At 44.1% G+C, this 19,759-nt stretch overlaps 1 protein-coding gene across 2 annotated transcripts in view; it reads right to left on the bottom strand.

The window, feature by feature from the left end:
* Positions 1-19,759, bottom strand: part of PXYLP1 (2-phosphoxylose phosphatase 1) — a 71,869-nt gene that overhangs the window by 40,439 nt on the left and 11,671 nt on the right. For both annotated transcript variants that reach the window (XM_086674409.1, XM_086674410.1), the window contains exon 2: positions 11,875-11,997. The gene's annotated coding sequence lies outside the window, so the exon portion shown is untranslated. The remainder of the gene's footprint in view (positions 1-11,874; positions 11,998-19,759) is intronic.

The following is a 19,759-nucleotide window of genomic DNA, read 5'->3' as shown; positions in this document are numbered from 1 at the left end:
TCTCTCTCTGCCCCTCCCCCATTCATGCTCTGTCTCTCTCTGTCCCAAAAATAAATAAACGTTTAAAAAAAAAAAAAATTTAAAAAAAGAAGAGGCTTGAGAAGTACTTATGCATTGGGGCCTGTCCTCCTTTGCTGCTTCTGGAACACTGTGGCCACCATGGAAAGACACCCGGCTACCAGCTGTCTTCCTGGAGGCCGTGAGAGACCACATGGAACCAAAGCAAGGGGTCCCCGCTGAGGTTCTCTTCAAACAACCAGCCTGCCCATCACCACACATGTGAGCAAGGCCAGCCTGGCCATGTCACCAGCAGATGGATACGAAGAAAGTCAGCACAGACTAAAGACTGCATGGCCAACCCACAGATCAAAAGCAAATTTAATGGTTGCTGTTTGAAGCCACTCCGTTTTGGGACTTGATACAAAACGAAAGCTAATTGATACGACAAAGAAGAAATGCCTTGCATCTTTCCTAGGGATTTCTAAGCCAGGCTCTAGAGCTCCATATCGTCATCTGCAGGAAGCACACGCAAAGCTCCACTTGCCTACACTCCTCAATATGCTGCGTGCTTTTTCAGAAAGGTCTATATTTAGTTCCAGATTTAAAATACTGAGGATGTGTCGCGTTAACCAGATGGCAGGGATTGTGTAACTGCCTGACTGCTTCTAGTTTTTAGGCTACTGACATTCTCTACATATCTGTAGCTTTTCCATTTGATGACACGGGCCTCAATCTGGGAACACCCATGCTTTCCCCCCGCCGAACGCTCTCAGGATTTCTGCACCCTCCCCCTCTGACTCTCCTATGGCACCACCACCAAATGCAAATGCCAGGGATGTGGTCAGAGTCTCATTACTTCCACTTGGGCTGGGGACAGGCCTGGTGTGATCACCGCCCCGGGGGGGTTGTGCACACAGACCGGAGGGAAGGGGTGGCAACATCCAGCCCCAGGAAGAACACATGCCTTCTTCTGGGGCTTATTTTCCTAGAAAACTTGGAGAGGAAGGTCATGCTTTGTTCTCAATTTTTTTTTATTAGATTTTTAAAAATATTTATTTTTGAGAGAAAGAGAGAGAGAGAGAGAAGAGAGAGTGCAAGCAGAGGAGGGGCAGAGAGAGAGGGAGACCCAGAATCCGAAATGAGCTCCAGGCCCTGAGCTGTCAGCACAGAGCCCCATGTGGGTAGAAGACCATGACCTGAGCCGATGTTGGGACGCTTAACTAAGTCACCCAGGCACCCCTTTCTTCATTTTTTAAAATGGTTAAATAAACATGGTATCTAAAATTCACATGGATTTGAAGACAAATGTGTTTGCAGCTAGAGCTAGGACCCCAATGTGTGTGTGTGTGTGTGTGTGTGTGTGTGTGTGTGTGTACCCACGTGCAGGTGCCATGTGGGCCCCCGGGCGCATGGTTCAGAGAAAAGTTGCCTTCAGGGAGGACACTTCCTCAGTTGAGAGGAGTCATGATGCAGAGGCAAAAAGGAGGCTCCACTGACCCGCAGATCTGGGTCAATTCCCTGCTCTGCTGCTTACCTTCTGTGTGTCTCTTTGACAACTAACTTCGTTTCTCCGAGTCGAGGATCCCGATGTTAATAAGATTGGGAATAAGAGTAAGAGCGGGAAGGGAGTGAGGAGCAAACATACACACAGCAGCAGCAGTAGGCACATGCTGTGTTTGACTGCCCAGCTTTGGAGGAATCCTTGCATCATTATCTAAACACAAAGACTTGCCTTTTCCCCTGAGCTGCTGTTTCTGCCCGTGCTGTGGTTCCTCTTCCAAATCCTGGCCACTGGCCACTGGCCACTTCCCTACTCACCAGCCCCAGCCATCAGAGCAATCAGCCACGTTTGCAGCCCCGTTCCTGACTCCTCCACCATGATGAGCCTTCCCTCAGCTGACTCATCTGTGGTGTCCCCCCGCCCCCCGCCACAGGTTTTCCAGCATGGAACATCTATGTCAGCTTCTGTTGGGCCCCATCCTAAGAAGACGAGGATTACCAGCCAATGGGCTCTGTCTCTGTGGCCTGAGCTCTGGCCCATTCTCCAGAGAACCCACTCTCTTTTCCATCTGCAGGGAGGAGGCTCACACAGCCGCTCAGGAAGTCACACAATCTGTGGTTCCCTCCAGGCGTGTTCCTGCGTATTCCTTCCATGGGGGCTGTGTGCGCACACTCCTGGGGTATACTGTGGCTCCCCCAGACACTCCATCAGACTTGTCCAAGTCATGCCAAGTGAAAGCCACGTCTCTGGGTCCATGGCAGGAACCCTACAGCCTGCTTACTCACAGCCCAGAAAATAAAGTGCATGGGAAGATTCACTGCTACAGCAGCAGGATGAGATGCTGGCTCATGACCTACTTCAGCACGGCATCCACATCTCCTTGTCCTCAGACATCCTCAAGTCCCACCCCCTACCTTCCAAGGAAAAGACACTCTAGACTCAATATGGCATGGTGACCAAATCCAACTCCTATAAATACTTCTGTAGAAACAACTGTTTTATGTTTCATATAAGTTACATAGTCATCAGATGTCTACTGGGCACAGCCTTATTCCCTGCGCTAAAACCACATGGTAAAAATATCTTAAATCCAGAAACAGAATTATTACTCTGAATTCCTGATGAAACAGCAAAAAATAAAACAAACAGAAAACCCAGCCAACTTTAATTTAACTTTACAACAGATCTGAATGGTGAAAGAAAATATTTTAGAATATAATTTTGAAAAAAGGACTAGTCAATAGGCACTTCCCACTATATTGTGGTAAATACTGTTTCTGAATTTAAAAGTAAAAAGGAACATGTCAAAGACATTTTTACAAACTACCATTCTACCACCAGAGATTTCCAAAAACCCAAACCCTGGCCTGATTTTCTACCTCGTAAGAGTGAGAAATGCCACATCTAGTGACTCTGGTCTCAGGGTTCCCTTCAAAGTGTACAGAATTCAGGGTTTTAAACATGACCACAACTACTTGAAAGAAAAATGTGTATTCAATTATCTCTTATTTGCGTAGTTAAAATACCATTACCAGGAATAGAAAGACGTTATTAAAGAAAATGCTTTAGATGTATTCTATACTTTGTTTTTTTGGTCTTAATCACTTTGGCCCAAGTAAATATGGTATTATAATTAAAAAAAAAATCAAACCCCAAGGCTATAATTGTGAACTAAATATGAACCAAGCAAAGGTAAAAGCTACATCTTAACAGTCCTCTCTACCCCATGTCACCTCAAAGTAGAGTTTCATTGCAAAATCAAAGATGCTTGACTAAGAATAAACCAACCTTAAAGTCTCATAAATAACAGATTTCAGAACCTCCTGGAAACCCCAGGCAGCAGGACAGGCACCAAGGAAGCTGTGGGCTCCTAGCAGCTATTCACATTCTGTTATTCAAATTCCAGCATCCAGAATGCATGCTCAGTTCTAGGGGCTGAAGCCAATTCATTCACCCAATTAGTCGACTCAAAACAACATTATTTCTCAAGAGCCAATATGTGTCAGGTATCATCCACAGTGCTGTGGACACAGGACACAGGATACAGGACACAGTACTGTCATCCTGAAGCTCACAGCTAAAAGGTCCAGAAGTATATATGGAAAAATGATACAAGATCTAGGAACTGCTTTAAAATATTCAGGGTGGGAGCAGGTTGAGGAGGACTTAATAAATCAAGATTGGCAACATGCTGACAACTCTTGGAGCTGGGTAAGGGATTCCTGAGGATGTACTATATGATCCTCTCTGCTTTTGTGTATGTTTGAAATTAAAAGTTAAAAAAAAAAAGAAAGGAAGGAAGCTCACAGACTGGTCAGTGGACCAATGAGTAAAAAGACCATTACACCATATGAACCCGGTGCCATCAGGGGGAAGTGGGAGTGGGGAGAGGAGGAGAACCACATAGACCTAAAGGGAGCGGATAGGATTTCTGGAAGAGGCTCAGCTAGAGCTCAGTCCTTTTTTTTTTTTTTTTTATTTTCTTAAAATGTTTATTTATTCTTGAGAGAGAGAGAGTCAGAGGGAGGGAAGGAGAGAAAGAGGGAGAGAGAGAGAGCGTGCACACACGGGGTGAGGCAGGGCAGGGTGGGGGGAGCAGAGAGAGAGGGAGACACAGAATCTGAAGCAGGTTCCAGGCTCTGAGCTGTCAGCACAGAGCCGAACGTGGGGCCCGAACTCACGAACCATGAGATCATAACCTAAGCTGAAGTCGGATGCTGAGCTGACTGAGCCACCCAGGCGCCCCTAGGGCTCAGTCTTGAAGAGCAGATTGGAGCTGGTGTGTTTATAATTGCATTTGAAGAAAACAGAATGAACCAAAGAAAAAGCACTAAGTAAAACTGTACTGGCTGCTGGGGGGCAACAGGAAGGTTTGCACTGTTTGTACTGAGTGTCAAGAGCCAGAGAAGGGAGGTGGGTTAGTCCAGGCACCACCCAACAGCTGCACCTTGAGTGAGGCTGCTGTGCCCAAGGAAATCTGGCTGCCCAAAGGCCCCATGGGGCCGGGCCAGGGAGTCCTCACCTCTGGCTGGCACCCACAGGCAGGTGGGCTGCAAGTGTCTCACTCCCCCTACCCAGACCAGCCTATCTGATGACCCCAAGGAGTCCCACCATCAAGACAATACATGCACTGATGCCCATTCCCTCTCTGGAACTCCCTTTGGGCACAAAGCCACTAATTTCCAGGCCGGAGCAGGAGGAGCGTGATCCCAGAATCCACGCCACTAATCAGTGCCAGCTTAAAGGACAGGCCAATTTCACGGACCGCTCTCACTTTCTAGGGCCAGGTTCTGTGCCTTCCTGGCACCGGCCTCCTTTGGGAATACAGGACAGGAGCAGGCCACAGGCTCAGCTTGACTCACAGGGGCAAACACCTTAAAGGAGGCCTGTTAGGCAAGTGGTGTGCCTCATACTGCACTCTGACCCAAAGCTGACCCTCCTGGGGCTCATCTCTTACCAGGTACTCTCCTCCTAAAGAACAGCCTGTCTTTTACCCTGGGGTAGTGAGAGATCATGCCCAGATGTGACGCACGTGGCAACAGCCATCCCCTGGCTATGGGGTAACGGTGGGGACGCCAATCAATGCTGCAGATCAATCCCAAGCCTGGCCCCGATGAAGGGCAGCATCAGGCCCGAGCCTCTTTAACCCTACTTGCAGGGTTCACTATGATCTGGTCACACCCCACAAATCCCACCTCATGTCCCAGCCCTTCCCACAACACGTAGTTAAGCATGGGGGCTCAGGGATCGGTTGGCTAGGTCTAGAGCCTTTCTCACACCCTTACTGAGCCACAGTTTCCCCATCTATGAAATGGAAACAACCATAGGCTCCAGCTCACAGGTTGTGTCAGGGCTAACAAGGTTAACAGGTGTAAGGGACCCGGCACAGTACCTGGTTCCTAATAAGTGCTCAATAAGTTAGCAGTGACTTCTTGCATGGTTTTAATACCTGCCACCCACACATGAAGTACTCACTCTGCTTCCGCTTTGTCTCTGCCCCAGCTCTATAACTAGAATGCCTGCAGGACTATGCCACAGAAGGTCAGAGCTTGAAGAGGTTTTAAACATCACTGATTCAAGTCCCTTGGTTGACCAGAAGAGAGGCCAGGTCAGGACCGGCATATGGCTCCAGGCTGCTTAGGGAGACTGGACCTGTGACACAAGTTCTTACTTCACAGAGAGTGACACCCAGCGCTTTGTCCTCATTACGCTCTCCCTCTCCACTGTAGAGGACACACTATGTGGCAGACACTTCTAACTGTTCTCAGGTGTCTATTTGCTCTTTTTTCTTACTAATGGAATCCTCTACGTTTTAGCTGGATACATGGCCATTCAGCTGGGGATACTATTTCCCAGAATCCCTTGCAACTAGCTGTTGTCATATGATCAACTTGGCCAATGACTTACGCTTACAAGTATTATGTGCAATTCTGGGTCAAAAGGAGGCTATCAGGCCTATCTCATTCTGACTTTCCTTCTTCCACCATTTCCCATGCTCTGAATCCCTGGTGTGGTGGTAAGCCAGCTTTCTTGATGCGCATGGAGATAACATCCTAGTGGATAACACAGAAGAACCCTGGATGACCTCACTGGGAAGGCTACCCATTTCCCTGACTGCCTGTCAGGCCAAACTGCTTTGGGAGAGAATAAATAATCTCACAACCTTCTAAAATCACTGTTGTTTCACCTCTGTTAAAGCAGCCAAGCCAATATCCTAACTAGAACTTGCCACCAGCACTAAATGACATTGGTCCTCTTCTTGGGGGCTCCTTCTGTAGGTAATGATGAATACGCACATACATATTCATAACAAATAGCATTAGACAGAAAAATCTCATCACATATTTAAGAATGTCACTCTTACATGATCTCACGGTTTGTGGGTTTGAGCCCCACATTGGGCTCTATGCTGGCCGCATGGAGCCTCCTTAGAATTCTCTCTCTCCTTCTCTCTTTCTGCCCCTTCCCTGCTCTTTCTCTTTCTCTCTCAAAATAAATAAATAAACTTTAATAATGTCACTCTTAGATATGATATAAATGAATCATGGTTATGATAACCTTTGTTCGAGTTTTATTTTTTATTTTATCTTAAATTATTTATGCGTCTTTGGGGGCACCTGGGTAACTCAGCTGGTTAAGTGTCATACTCCTGATTTCAGCTCAGGTCATGCTCTCACAGTTTGAGAGATTGAGCCCCATGTCGGGCTCTGCACTGACAGTGCAAAGCCTACTTGGGATTCTCCCTCTCCCTTTCTCTCTGCCCCTCCCTCGCTTGCTCTCTCTCTCTCTCAAAATAAATAAATAAACTTAAAAAAAAAACTTAAAAAAAACTACTTATGCATCTTTGAAGATGGCTTGGCTGCAGGTCTAAGAAAAAAATGCTAGCTAATGCAAAGGGACTCATCCATATTCTCACATAACGAAACATAGTTGAGGAATGGCAGCTCCAAGGTTAGTTAATTCAGCAACCCCAAAAGCATCATCAGGAAGCCAGAACCTGTCCCTGTCTGGACTCTCTGCCATCCTCTGTCTTTGTCCTGTCCCTAGAATGACTTCCTCCAGGGGTTTTGAGATGGTGGCCACACTCGCAGCCATCACCACCACACTTGGCAATCTGAAGAGGCAGAAGGGACAATCTTGCACGTTTCTACTAGAAGCAAGGAAAGCTTTCCCAGAAACCCTCCAGTGGATTTCTCCTAATGTCTCATTGAAGAATAGTGTCAGGAGCCCATGCGCAAACCCATCACGGGCTCCAGCAATGGGCCACAGCAAGTAAGTGAAAACACCTGGGATCCACCTCCTGCTAGAGGCCCATAGAGGAAGGGAGAGGGTGGAGGCAGGCACAGAATCAGAGTTCTGTTAGGAACGAGGGAGCAAGGGGTGGTCTGCAAAAACCCACCATTGGAGAAGATTTGACAATACACACAATTATTCTAAAAAATAATGACAGTACTGGCACTTTTCAGATCTAGCAATCAAAGCACATACAGTCATAATTAGATGTTTAAGAAACATCAGTGCTGGCTTGCTCGGGTGCAATTCGGCAGTGACACATGGCAGAGCGGCATCCCTCAGCCTGCTGACTGTGGTGCCTGTTCCAGCATCAAGACCTTTTATTCCCTATTTTACATGTGTTCAAATATACAACATGAATTATCTACCTACCATTTCTTCCCAGAAAGGATTTGAGGCAGATAATCTGCAGAGTTAGTGTTTTTAATCCCTGAAATATTAAAGGCTTCTGCCCCCCACCCCCTCCACCATTTCTGAACTACATGTTCCTGCCACTCTCTCCTTTGACGTTTTTTTCCAGCTCTAAAAGGATAAACTTGTCAAGGTGCCTGATCATTTCTCGGGACCAGAACAGATTGAAATAACTAATTCATCAAGGCAGGATTTTCAATCTCATGTACTCCCCAGTGATCTCTTTCTGACATTGTAGGAGAAGCCTGTGTTCCATCCAACTTCACTGCTTTGCTCCTCCTCAAGTTGCAGAAGTAGCGACATCTGAAATTGGCATATTCTCACTTTAGAATGTCAAGAGCAACTATAAGTACCTCAACAAAAAAAGGGAGAACATGCAGTTGGCATGATTTACTCATCACAAAGCCACGTTAAAAATACAGCTAGCTTATTCTTTTTTATTTTGCAAGCAAACTGTGTCAATTAAAAGTTTGTTAAAATGTCAAGGAAAGCACAGAACATTAAATAGGCAAGGCTGAAAAACTAGAAATACAAGCCTACAATGAAGGTTTGCGTGGTGAAAGCCAAATTTCACAGGCAGAAAATAAAAAGAGCTTACAAGGGCCTGAGAATCACAGCTGTGCAACACGAATCAGGCACACCTGGAAATGGAGGTTGCCAAGGCCACTTCTGCTTTCTGAAAGCTGTGTTGTCTGTGTTAACAATACTACACAGAAACAGGATTTTGTTCTGGACAGACGCGTGAATGAGAGCACTGATGCATGCCACAGATCAAGGGGTTTTGCCCAAGGAGGGCTTTTTTCAGGCTAGAAGCACGCTTACCGACAGAGCTTTGACTAAACCCTGGGCTCACTGCCGGCTCATTCCGTGACTTGATCATGATGAGGCATGGAGTGCCAGGTCCCTCGTAGACAATCACTGCCATTGCCGAGGGCAGGAACTCCATGCCCTTGAAATATGTTTTAGAAAACTGCTGACAGTCCAGAGGGGGTTTGGCAGCATCAGTATCAGTACAGAATGAGCCCTCCTGCTCAAGGAGGGGGTCAAGTGTGGGCAGCCACCTGCTGGCAATGCTGTGTGTGGGCGGGAGGGGGGCTGATGTGGGTGACCTCTAGGAGCCCTTCATGTACCTGAGACCCAAGGATTCTCTGGTCCATATCCCAAAATAAGCTCTCAACCTTTTTTAGGGAGCTCCTTTGCACTTACAAACTCTACAATAACAGAGCTAAGAACACTGTCACACAGAATCACAGGCATTTACCTCGGGAAGAAAGCTGAATTGCTATCTGGTCCAAGCTCCATTCCAATAGAGTAGAGACTAACGCTGTTATAAGCTCCAAAACTTTGATTTGGCTTAGGTTAAAGCTGTAATTAAACATAAACCTCAAAGTCAATGGTACTCATCATACACAATAGTGAAAAGCTGAGAGCTTTTCCTCTAAGATCAGGAACAAGAAAAGGACACCCACTCTCACACTTTTATTCAACATAGTACTGGAAGTCCTTCACAGAGCAATCAGGTAAGAAAATGAAATAAAAGATGTCCAAATTAGAATGCAAGAAATAATACTGCGTCTATTTGCAGGAGATATATATATATATATATATATATATATATATATATATATATATATATGAAACAACCTAAAGAGTCCACCAAAAAGCTGTCAGAGCTAAGAAATGAGCTAAGAAATGAATTCAGTAAAGTTGCAGGACACAAAATCAATATACAAAAATTAGTTGCATTTCTATACACTAACAACAAATTCTCAGAGAGAGAAATTAAGAAAACAACCCTGTTTATAATTGCATCAAAAAAAATAAAATACCTAGGAATAAATTTAACTAGCAAGATGAAAGACCTGTATACTGCAAACTAAGACACTGATGGAAAAATCTAAAGAAGACACAAATAAATGGAAAGATGTTCTGTGATGATCAGCTGAATGAATACTGTTAAAATAGCTATACTATTCAAAGCAATTTACAGAGTCAAAGTTCCAACAGCATTTTTCACAAAAATAGGAAATACAATCCTAAAATTTGTATGTAACCACAAAAAACGAACAAAACAACCAAATAAACAAAGCACTCTTGAGAAAGAAGAACAAAGCTGGAAGGATCACACTTCCTGACATTAAACTATATCAAAAACTACAGTAATCAAAACAGTATGGTATTAGCATAAAAACACACAGAGACCAATGGAACAGAATAGAGATACCAGAAATAAACCCATGCATATATAGTCCATTAACTTATGACAAAGGAACCAAGAATATACAATGGAGAAAGGACAGTGTCTTCAATAAATGGTGTTGGAAAAACTGGACAGCCACATGGAAAAGAAGGAAATGGAACCCCTATCTTATACTATCCACAAAACTCAAGTCAAAATGGATTAAATACTTAAATGTAAGACCTGAAACCATAAAACTCCGTATTATTCAGTCATTATTCAAAAAAGAAGGAAATCCTATCATATGCAACAACATGGCTGGACCTTAAAAGCATTATGTTTTCACTTATATGTGGAATCTAAAAAAAAACCAAACTCATAGAAACAGAACAGTTTGGTGGTTATCAGAGGGATGGGGTAGGGGAAATGGGTGAAGGTGGACAAAAGGTCCAAACTCCTGATTACAAGATATATAAGTCCTGGGGATGTAATGGATAGCATGGTGACTATAGTTAACAATATTCTATTGTATACCTGAAAGTTGCTGAAAGAGTAAATCTTTTTTGTTTTTTTTTTTTTTTCATTTTTATTTATTTGAGAGAGAGAGAGAGAGAGCAAGTTTGCACAAGTGAGGAAGAGGCACAGAGGGAGAGGGAGAGAGAATCTTAAACAGACTCCATGCTCAGTGGGGAGCCCCATGCGGGGTTCAATCCCACGACCCTGAGATCATGACCTAAGCCGAAATCAAGAGTCAGATGCTCAAATGACTAAGCCACCTAGGTACCCCAGAAAGAGTAAACCTTTAAAGTTCTCATCACAAGAAAAAAACTTATAAATAGTTGAGGAGATGGATGTTAACCAAACTTGTGATCATTTCACATACATATATATATATATATCTCAAATCATTATGTTGTACACCTTAATACGATGTTATATGTCAATCATATCTCAATACAACTGGAAAGGAAAGAAGATAGGATAGGACTTGATACTGAATAAACAGAAATGTGCAGTATTAAAGAAAAAAAATAAAGTAATCCAAAGAAAAGAGGAAAAAACACTTGGGAACAACATATTATAGAAGGCGGGGATTCCGCTAGCCTGGGTCCCCAAATTTCTGGGTGGAGCAGAGGTCCCACCACTTTCATGAACCCCCATCCTTAATACCGCCATCTTGGAGCCAAACTGGACTGTTTTTATAAAGGAAAAATAATCTATTGTGTTAAGCCACTGAACTTTGGGAATTTGTTACAGTAGCTTAACACTAATACTTATCTGTATATATAGGCTTTTGAATAAGATTAAACCAATATACATAAAACACCATAATGATGTGGGAAACAAAGGCAGAAGGAAATGGCAGATAAAATTAAATTTCCTTATAACCTGCAGCCCACTGACAAATACTTGAGGCTGGCAGAGTATGACATTTCTCCAGGAACTCCCTACTGTCTTCATGTTAATACTTTGCTAGGGGGAGAAACAACCTTCGCTTGACAAGAGCTAGGCCTCCAGTATCCATGAATCTTCTTTACCATATCAAAGTCCCTTTGGAAACTTCCTTTAACTTTACCACCCCAGTCTCTCTTCACAGTCCTGGGGCAGCTCTTCCTGCCCACAGGTCCCATCCCCATGCTTTAATAAAATCACCTTTTTGAGCCAAAGACATCTTAATACTTCTTTCTTGGCCATACACTCCAGACCCTACCGCCACTCCAAAACCCTATCAATAATAGCTCAATAATGGTTAATTCCTTTCCATTTTTGGTCTGCTACCATCTGAAAATATACCAATAAAATCTTTTTTTTTTTTTTCTCAAAGCAAGAGTTTTCTAGGAATTTTTAAATGTGCAGGTTGGAAAAAGAAAAAAAAAAAAATGTGCAGGTTGGGGTTAGCCCCATAAACTTATCATCAAGCAACATTTTCGGGAGAGACCTGGTCATTTACATCTGAAAACCACTCTGTCATCTGGAATATGGTACTTACCTTGAAACCTAACTTGAAGCTGAGACAAGTAGAGGTCTTGAAACAAAGATGTCATTCGGAGGATGGTAGGTCCTTTCAAGTTTTCCAGAGCAGGCCATACTTACCTGTAAATCACTAGGGGTTCTATAAAATAAATAAATAAATAAATAAATAAAAAGATAGATAGATAGATAGATAGATAGATAGATAGATAGATAAATCAATGGTATTTAATGAGAACCATGGGGAGGAGGCAGCTGTTCACACAAGTGTTTTTGAGAATGCAGGGCACTGCGGTGGCCATGACTTCTGTTTACATATCAGTTTCCACAAACGTAAGCTAAATGAACCAATACTTATTCTGTATTATCATCATTAAATTAAGTTTCTAAATTGAGTTTCTGAGTATGTCTACTAAAGAGAGCAAAGACCTATCCTGTAACATTTAGAGATTTGTTTTAATAGTCATCTTCCAAGGTTTGCTGTTTTATTACTTGGGCACTATTGATTGTTAACTGTTGCACTATTTGTTGGGTGTTACAGGACATCATAATGGTAGTTATGTTTGCTGTAAACTCTGTTCAGCTGACAGTGGTGTGAACTCTGTTGGCTACGGAAGATTGGCTCCGCCCACCTACCTTATGATAACTGACCACAGACTGCCATATAACTCGTTTAATCAGGATGGAGATCTATGCTTCCTTTTCTGAAACTAGGAACATACTGAAAGTCCTTTGTAATAAATAATTCTAACTTTAACTTAAAGACATAATGCAAAATCTTGTCTTCCCAGAGGTCTGTCTTCTTTTCACTGAGGTATAATTTACGTATAGCATTATATTAGTTTCAGATGCACAACATAATGATTTGATATTTGTATGTTTTGCAAAATGATCACCACAATAAGCCTAGTTAACATTCCTCACCATAGTTAATATTCATCACCATACATAGTTCAATTTTGTTCTTATACAAGAACTTTTAAGATCTACTCTTAGCAACTTTCAAATACACAATATAGTATTACTAACTATAGTCACCATGCTGTACATTACGCCTCCATGACTTAATTATTTTATAACTGGTATTTTGTACCTTTGAATGTCCTTCACCCATTTTGTCCAGCCCCACCCCCACCTGGCAACCATTAATCTATTGTCTATATCTATGATCTCATTTTTTTTTTAAGATTCCGCGTGTAAGTGAGATCATAGGACTGTGTTCTATAATCCTCCTGGAAGGTGGTCAGCAAAACTCTGGCCATTTAGCAGTTACCCATAATGCTCTTAGGATGCTGATCAAACCCTGCCCAAGGCCTACAAGGCTCACTGTCAGTCCGGGCTCACTGGTACGACTACCAGTCATCCTGGCCATCTGTGAGCCCCACAAAACAGCCTTGCTCCTTGGGGATTTGGTGCCTGTGTCCATGCATGTCCTCTGATGACCCAATTAGGAGGTGGGTCAGCTGGGTAGATGCCTGGGGTTCGAGTCCACAAAAGGCACCAACCGCCCCCCACCCCATCTCCCACCAAGAAAGGAGATGAAGAAAACTCTCCTTTCTGGAGCTATTTGGGGCAGGGGAAGAAGGTGGGACCCCCAAGGGGCATGCTGGAGTCAGGATGCAGGCCATAAGACTGCCTTCTCTGGAGGACGCTGGTGAGCTGAGGCAGGTGGGTAGGTTTAAAGCCAAGGATAAGAAGCTAGGAGGAGCAGAAGGTGAGGGTGTGGGGGTTCTGGAGCACATCTACAAGTTTTCTGTCACATCTCCCATCAAGAGGGAGTTCTAGCTCCCCTGATCAGGCTTCAGGACTACCTTAGTGAATAGAATGGGACAGAAATGATGCTGTGTGACCTCTAAGACCAGGTCAGGAAAGTCCATGAGATTCTATCTGGCTTGCTCTCTCTTGGACCATTTGCTTTAGAGGCCTGAAGCGACCATGTGAGAGGCCACCCGGAGACAGGGACACCCAGGCAGCCACTGAGGCTTCCCAGCCCAGGCATCAGACATGTGAGTCAGGGAATATCTGGATGATTCTAGACCACCCACTGCCTGCATAACTGTGAGAGACCCGCGTGAGAAACACAAGCTGGCCCTGTCCACCTCCAGACCATGAGGATAACAGTGAAATGATGGCTGTTTTAAGTCACCAAATTTGGGGATGATTTCTTACGCAGCAGTAGTGATGAGGCCAGAGACTTTGTCTTGCTCCCTACTCTTCTGTCCTCAGTACCAAAAACAGTACCTGGCCCAGGTAATCAATCGATGTCTGCTGGATGGCTGAATGAATGGACAGATGAATGTGCAGAGGACAGGCTCACTACAATCACCGGCAATCCATCCTTTCTGCCTTCCCCCAGGCAGCAGGCTGCTATCTCTCCTCTGCCCCTCCACCTTTCCCACACAGCTAACTCACTATCAGCCTTCGGACCCCAGCTCAAAGATCATTTTCTCAGGGAAGCTGCCCTTGAACTCCCCTGTCTAGATCAGGGTCCGGTCTGACACTCTCAAGTCATTCTGTATCTCTCCTTCAGGACACTCTCCGGGACTATTAGTACATAATCAAACAACTACACTGAAAAGTTGGCTGGCTGTCTCCTGGGACTCACTACAAACCATCGTACGGCAATGATAGGGTCTGTCTGTTCACAAGCGTGCCTCTGGTGGACAAAGCCTAGCACAGACCTGGCTGACTGTGTGTCAGAACATTTCTGGAGACTGGTAACATATACAGCTCAGCTGTTTTGACTCACAATACTTCTGACACCAAACGTTGTTGTTTTTTTTTCCCCCCCACACCAACCAATTCTCCAACTCTGTGGACACCAGCTGGGTGTCCTACAATTCAATTCTGACACCGACTACCCCAAATTAGTGTCGGACTCCACAGGTTGAAGGGCTCAGTTCCAAAGACTGCCCCCACTTCAGATGCCAGTTACAAGCACCGGGTCCCCAAATTACCCACTTTTGTCTAATCTAGTTACAATATCAGAGGTGGGGCCTCCCACAACCCCTCCCCCTTTCAGGTTCAATAATTTGCTACAACAGCTCACAAAACTGGAGAACATTTTACTTGCTGTCACCATAGATTTATTATATAAAGGATACAACTCAGGAACAGCCAAATGGAAGGAATGCACAGGGCAAGGTGTGGGGCCAGGGCACAGGGCTTCCATGCTCTCTCCAGGCATGCTGCCCTCCTAGCAAGCGGATGTGCTGCCAACCCGGAAGCTCTCTAAATCCCCGCTGTTTAGAGGTTTTTATAGAGGTCTCCTTTCATCTATGACGGACTAAATCATAGGCCATTGGTGGGGCTTAAAGTCCAAATCTCTAATGGTGCTTTGGCCTTGCAGGCAACCAGCTCCCATCCAGAAGCTTATCTAACCCCCTCTCCTGACCCCCAGACCAGCAGTCATTAGCACCTAAAAGATACTCTTAGCACTCTGGAGATTCCATGTTCCAGGAGCTGTGTGCCCTGAGCTGGGGGGCAAAGACCAAATATTTATTTTTTATGATACCATCCTGCTATTAGACGGTGCTCATTTTTATTGTTCTCAATAATACTGAGCTAGAATTGGCCTCTAACTACTAGCCTACCCTCCATCAGGCTGTCCAAAGCCACTCACACCCTGGTCATTCACACTACGCAGACCCCCGGGAACAGGTCTGAGTGTCTTCTTCAGGTTTACACACAGCTGTCGGGGGGAAGAGCCGGAATCTGAAGCCAACTCTTCAGACTTGACAGTTCAACACGATGTCCCTCACACCACCCTGCCTCCCGCTGATGTGAGATGCCCTGGGAGCATCATAATCTCCTTATCCAAAACAACAACAACAACAAACAAAGGTGTGCACTTTTAATGGAGCACACGAAAGAGGTGAAGCTTCTTAATATTTAACAGATAGTATTCAATGTCCCTATAAAACAAGGCTCATGGTGATATTTACTTTAGGCACCTCCCTGCCAAATACCTAAGGGATGAGCCCCTGAGCAAACATCTAATTCAGATTTTAATTTGCTTCATTTCCTGGGCAGATCCCACAATCCCCCACAGAGGGTGCTCCTTCTGCTTTCCCTTCTTTTCTATTACATGTCATTCCCCAGGCTGCTGGAGATTAAGGACTTAAATAAACTAAGATAAAGAACATTCCAGGTCATCTGCACCGTTCAGTGACATAGCACCCCTGAACAAGTGAGCTTTTGAAGACCATGCAATGACCCAGAAAATGTGAACATTTTAATGTGACTTAATGTGAAAAACTAAAAAAGGATACAGAGCCATGCCCTGCACGACCCATTTTTTTTTTTTTTTTAATGTGTGTATGTATATGCTTGGAAAAGCTGGATGGAAAGAAATACAAATTTAAAAATGACATCGTATGTCTCACCCTTCAGATTGGCAAAAAAATAAAAAGATCATCCGTCTCTAGTGGATGTTAGTCCCAATGGGTGGGGGGGGGGGGGGGGATACATTCTTTCACACACTGTTGGTAAGAGGGTTAAGTGGAACAGTATTTGTGAAGAAGAACTGTGGTCTCATTAAAACAGTAAACACACATACCTTTTGCCCCAGGAATTTGTATTCTGGGTATCTAATTCCCAAAAATGCTTATTCATGTGTATAAAGCAGCAATAAGAATAAACATAAAAATTTGAAAACTGAAATGTACCCCAGAGGGAAATGGTTGGAAAATTACAGTTTGTTCATATAATGAAACAGGATTTAGCCTTTAAAAAGAAAGAGGGGGGCACCTGACAGGCTCAGTTGGTAGAGCATGTGACTCTTGATCTTGGGGTTGTGAATTTGAGCACCACGTTGGGTATAGAGATTACTTAAAAATAAAATCTTTTAAAAAAAGAAGGGAAGGGAGGGGAAAGGAGAAAGAGATGGGCTTAGGTGTGGATGTGGACAAACCTCCAGATTCTGCCAAGTGAAAAATGAATGAGAGAGAGTGTGCAAGTGGCAGTGATGTGGAAATGGTGGGGTTCGGAGTGAATGGTTAAGAAAGAATTCTTGAATCCTCTTCGGTGCAAACAGGAGGTTTTAGTAAAGCATGGGGATAGGGCCTATGGGAAGGAAGAGCTGTACTGGGATTAAGAGAGGGTTAGGGATAGCATAAGTCTCTAAGGAATTTTGGAAGCAAGGTTTCCAGGACCTTGAGAGGCTAGCTGTTAGGAAAAGGTCCTTTACTACTGTCTAGTAAAACCCTAGGCATGAGACCCTTTAGATGCATATCAGTGGGCCATGTGCTTGGAGGATGACTGCTAACATGTATCTTGGGGAGCAGAGATAAAGGAAGTCTCCAAGGAAGTTTTTATATGTTAACGTAGACTTCCAGGATCCTGGAGGTGAGGCCACTGTTAAGCTAAGGTTGCCTTTTGCCCTTAGCAAAGTGTCATCATCGAGGGGGTTGAGCTCCTACAGGAAGGTCACTCTGCCCGTGTCAAGGACTTGTCAATGGGCTCTCAACTGTAAAGAAATTTAATTTTTTTCTTTTGCCTTTGTTCTCTATTTCAGCAGCATAATAGATACAGTGCTTATCTATTGTATAGGTGTCTCCGAAGGTAAAACAAACATTTGCACAACTCAACATATACCAGGAAATTTTAAGAAAACATGTAAACTTACAGAATAAGGTCTGGAAGGAGACAGTCCCCAAGTTAATAGTGGTTATCTCTACTGTGGACTTTTCAATATTTACTCACATATTTAATGCTTTGTTTTTACAGTGTGTTATGGTACAAATAACAAACGGTTAGTAATGACAGAAAATGTTATGTTAAGTCAAAAGAGCAAGCTATAATACAGCATAGACAGTTTGAGCTCAATTACGTTATAAAGAAGATACATTACAAAACTGGACTGAGTCATCTGAAACAGGGCTGAGAGTGAGACTTTTTACTGTTATACTCTTTAGTGCTATTTTTTTAAATCAATAAAAGTGACAATTCTTAAAGAAACCCTGGAAAGAGAAAATAGACCCTTAATGTTAGGAGTGGTTATGGCTGAGACTACAGTAATTTTACTCTGCTTTGAAACAAACTGCAAGGGGGAAAGACTGGTTTACAACTCTTCAAGCAGGTGGTAGCATCCTGGAAGACTTCTTTTCTCATTTATAGTCTTGCATTTTCCAAATTTTCTTAAACATTTATGACTTTTAAAATCAGAAAAAAAAGAAAGCTGTAGAATTTATTTAAATTAACAATTTTTTAAATGTTTATTTATTTCTCAGAGGGAGGGAGAGAGAGAGAGAGAGAGAGAAACAGAGAGTTAGAGTGGGGGAAGGGCAGAGAGGGAGGGAGAAACAGAATCCGAAACAGGCTCCAGGCTCTGAGCTGTCAGCACACAGGCCAATGCGGGGCTTGAACTTGTGAGATGTGAGATTATGACCTGAACCTAAGCCAGACGCCCAACCAACTGAGCCACCCAGGCGCCCCTATTTAAATTATTTTTTAAACAATGTTAGTTAAGCAAGAAGTCACAAGGCAGGTACCTAAGCTATTGAGAGACCAGTGGTTTTGAAAGAGTACCTCCTTTCAAAACTAATGCAACCTGAAACCTGATGTGTAAGAAAGATAAAATCATAGTTTACTGGGAGGGGTCTGGCGCCCCACTCAGCAGAAGCCCCATCATACCCAAAGAAACCAGGGCTCCAGGAATTCCATTAGGAAATGCACTATATGAACAGACTGAGGCTACAGGGGTTAGGGAAGGGGACATGTGCTAAATGGTCAGATGGGGCTTTAAGGAAGAGACAGAAACTGCTAAAGCTACAGGGCAGGTAGGATGTTAGTGGGCATGCCTGATGTGAGCAGGCATTTCAAGGAGGATAAATAATGTATCCAGTGGTACACATGCAGAGGCAGAATCCACCCCTCCCTACACTGTTGACTGATGACAGGTTTTATGCAGTCACTCATCAGTGAACAGGGTGGAGAATGAGTGGGGCCAGACTAGGCTGCTGTAGGAGGAGGGAGCCACAGAAGGTTCCTGAACACACGCCTGACAGGATGAAGGCGGCAACATAGAAACATCACTCAGAAGCTGACAGATACACTCCTGTATATACATCTCACCCTTGAGTTTACAGCAAGGCACTGGCAGCCAAGAACGCAGACAACCTTGCCGGCTTTGACATTTGGGGGCTTGCGGCTCGTCACCATACAAATGCTAGCTTCTGCCAAGCTTGTGCTGCATTTGGGCAGAGTATCAGCCAGACAGGCTGCAGGCCTTCCTCCAGGGCTATCCTGGAAGGAGCCCACATTCCAAGGGCAATGGGGCTGGGACCCCAAGTCACAGCTCATGGTGCCTCCCTGGGACTGAGAGCCGGGCCTTTTATTCCACCGCTTACCAGCTGCAGTATCTCAGGCAAGTTACTTAACCTCTCTGAGCTGGTTTCCTCACCTGTAAATGGCGATTCGATTATTCATTCAACAAATATTTACTGAGTCTCTGCAATACGCCAAGCACAGTTATAGAAGCTGGGGATCAGCAGTGACCAAAGTAGTCCAAAATCCCTTCCCTCACAGAGCTTACATTCTAGCAGAATATAAAATCACCCACTTTCTGGGGTTGTGGAAGGGACTGCACTTAGGGTACTAAGGATTCTGTACCTAAGTCTAGTGTATGTACGGGTTTTCCCCCGCACATCACCAAGCAGTTCTCTGACCCTAGCTGGGTGTCCTACAACTCAACTCAATTCTGACCCTACCTACCTGGAGATAGCGTCAGAGTCCACAGGTTAAGGGCTCAGCTTCCCCCCACCCCTCACCACTTCAGAGGCTGATGGCAAACCCAGGTTGTCCCTTGTGCTTCTGACTGGAGGTCTGTCTCCCTCTTTGGTTCAATTAATTTGCTAGAGTGGCTCACAGAACCCAGAGACACATTTTACTTACTAGATCACTGG

Source organism: Puma concolor, chromosome C2, assembly GCF_028749965.1.
Source record: "Puma concolor isolate L17-30 chromosome C2, mPumCon1.1.hap2, whole genome shotgun sequence".
In the NCBI taxonomy this organism is placed as follows: Eukaryota; Metazoa; Chordata; class Mammalia; order Carnivora; family Felidae; genus Puma; species Puma concolor.
The sequence above is the reverse complement of the archived record's forward strand: the minus strand, read 5'-3'. Positions and strand labels throughout refer to the sequence as shown.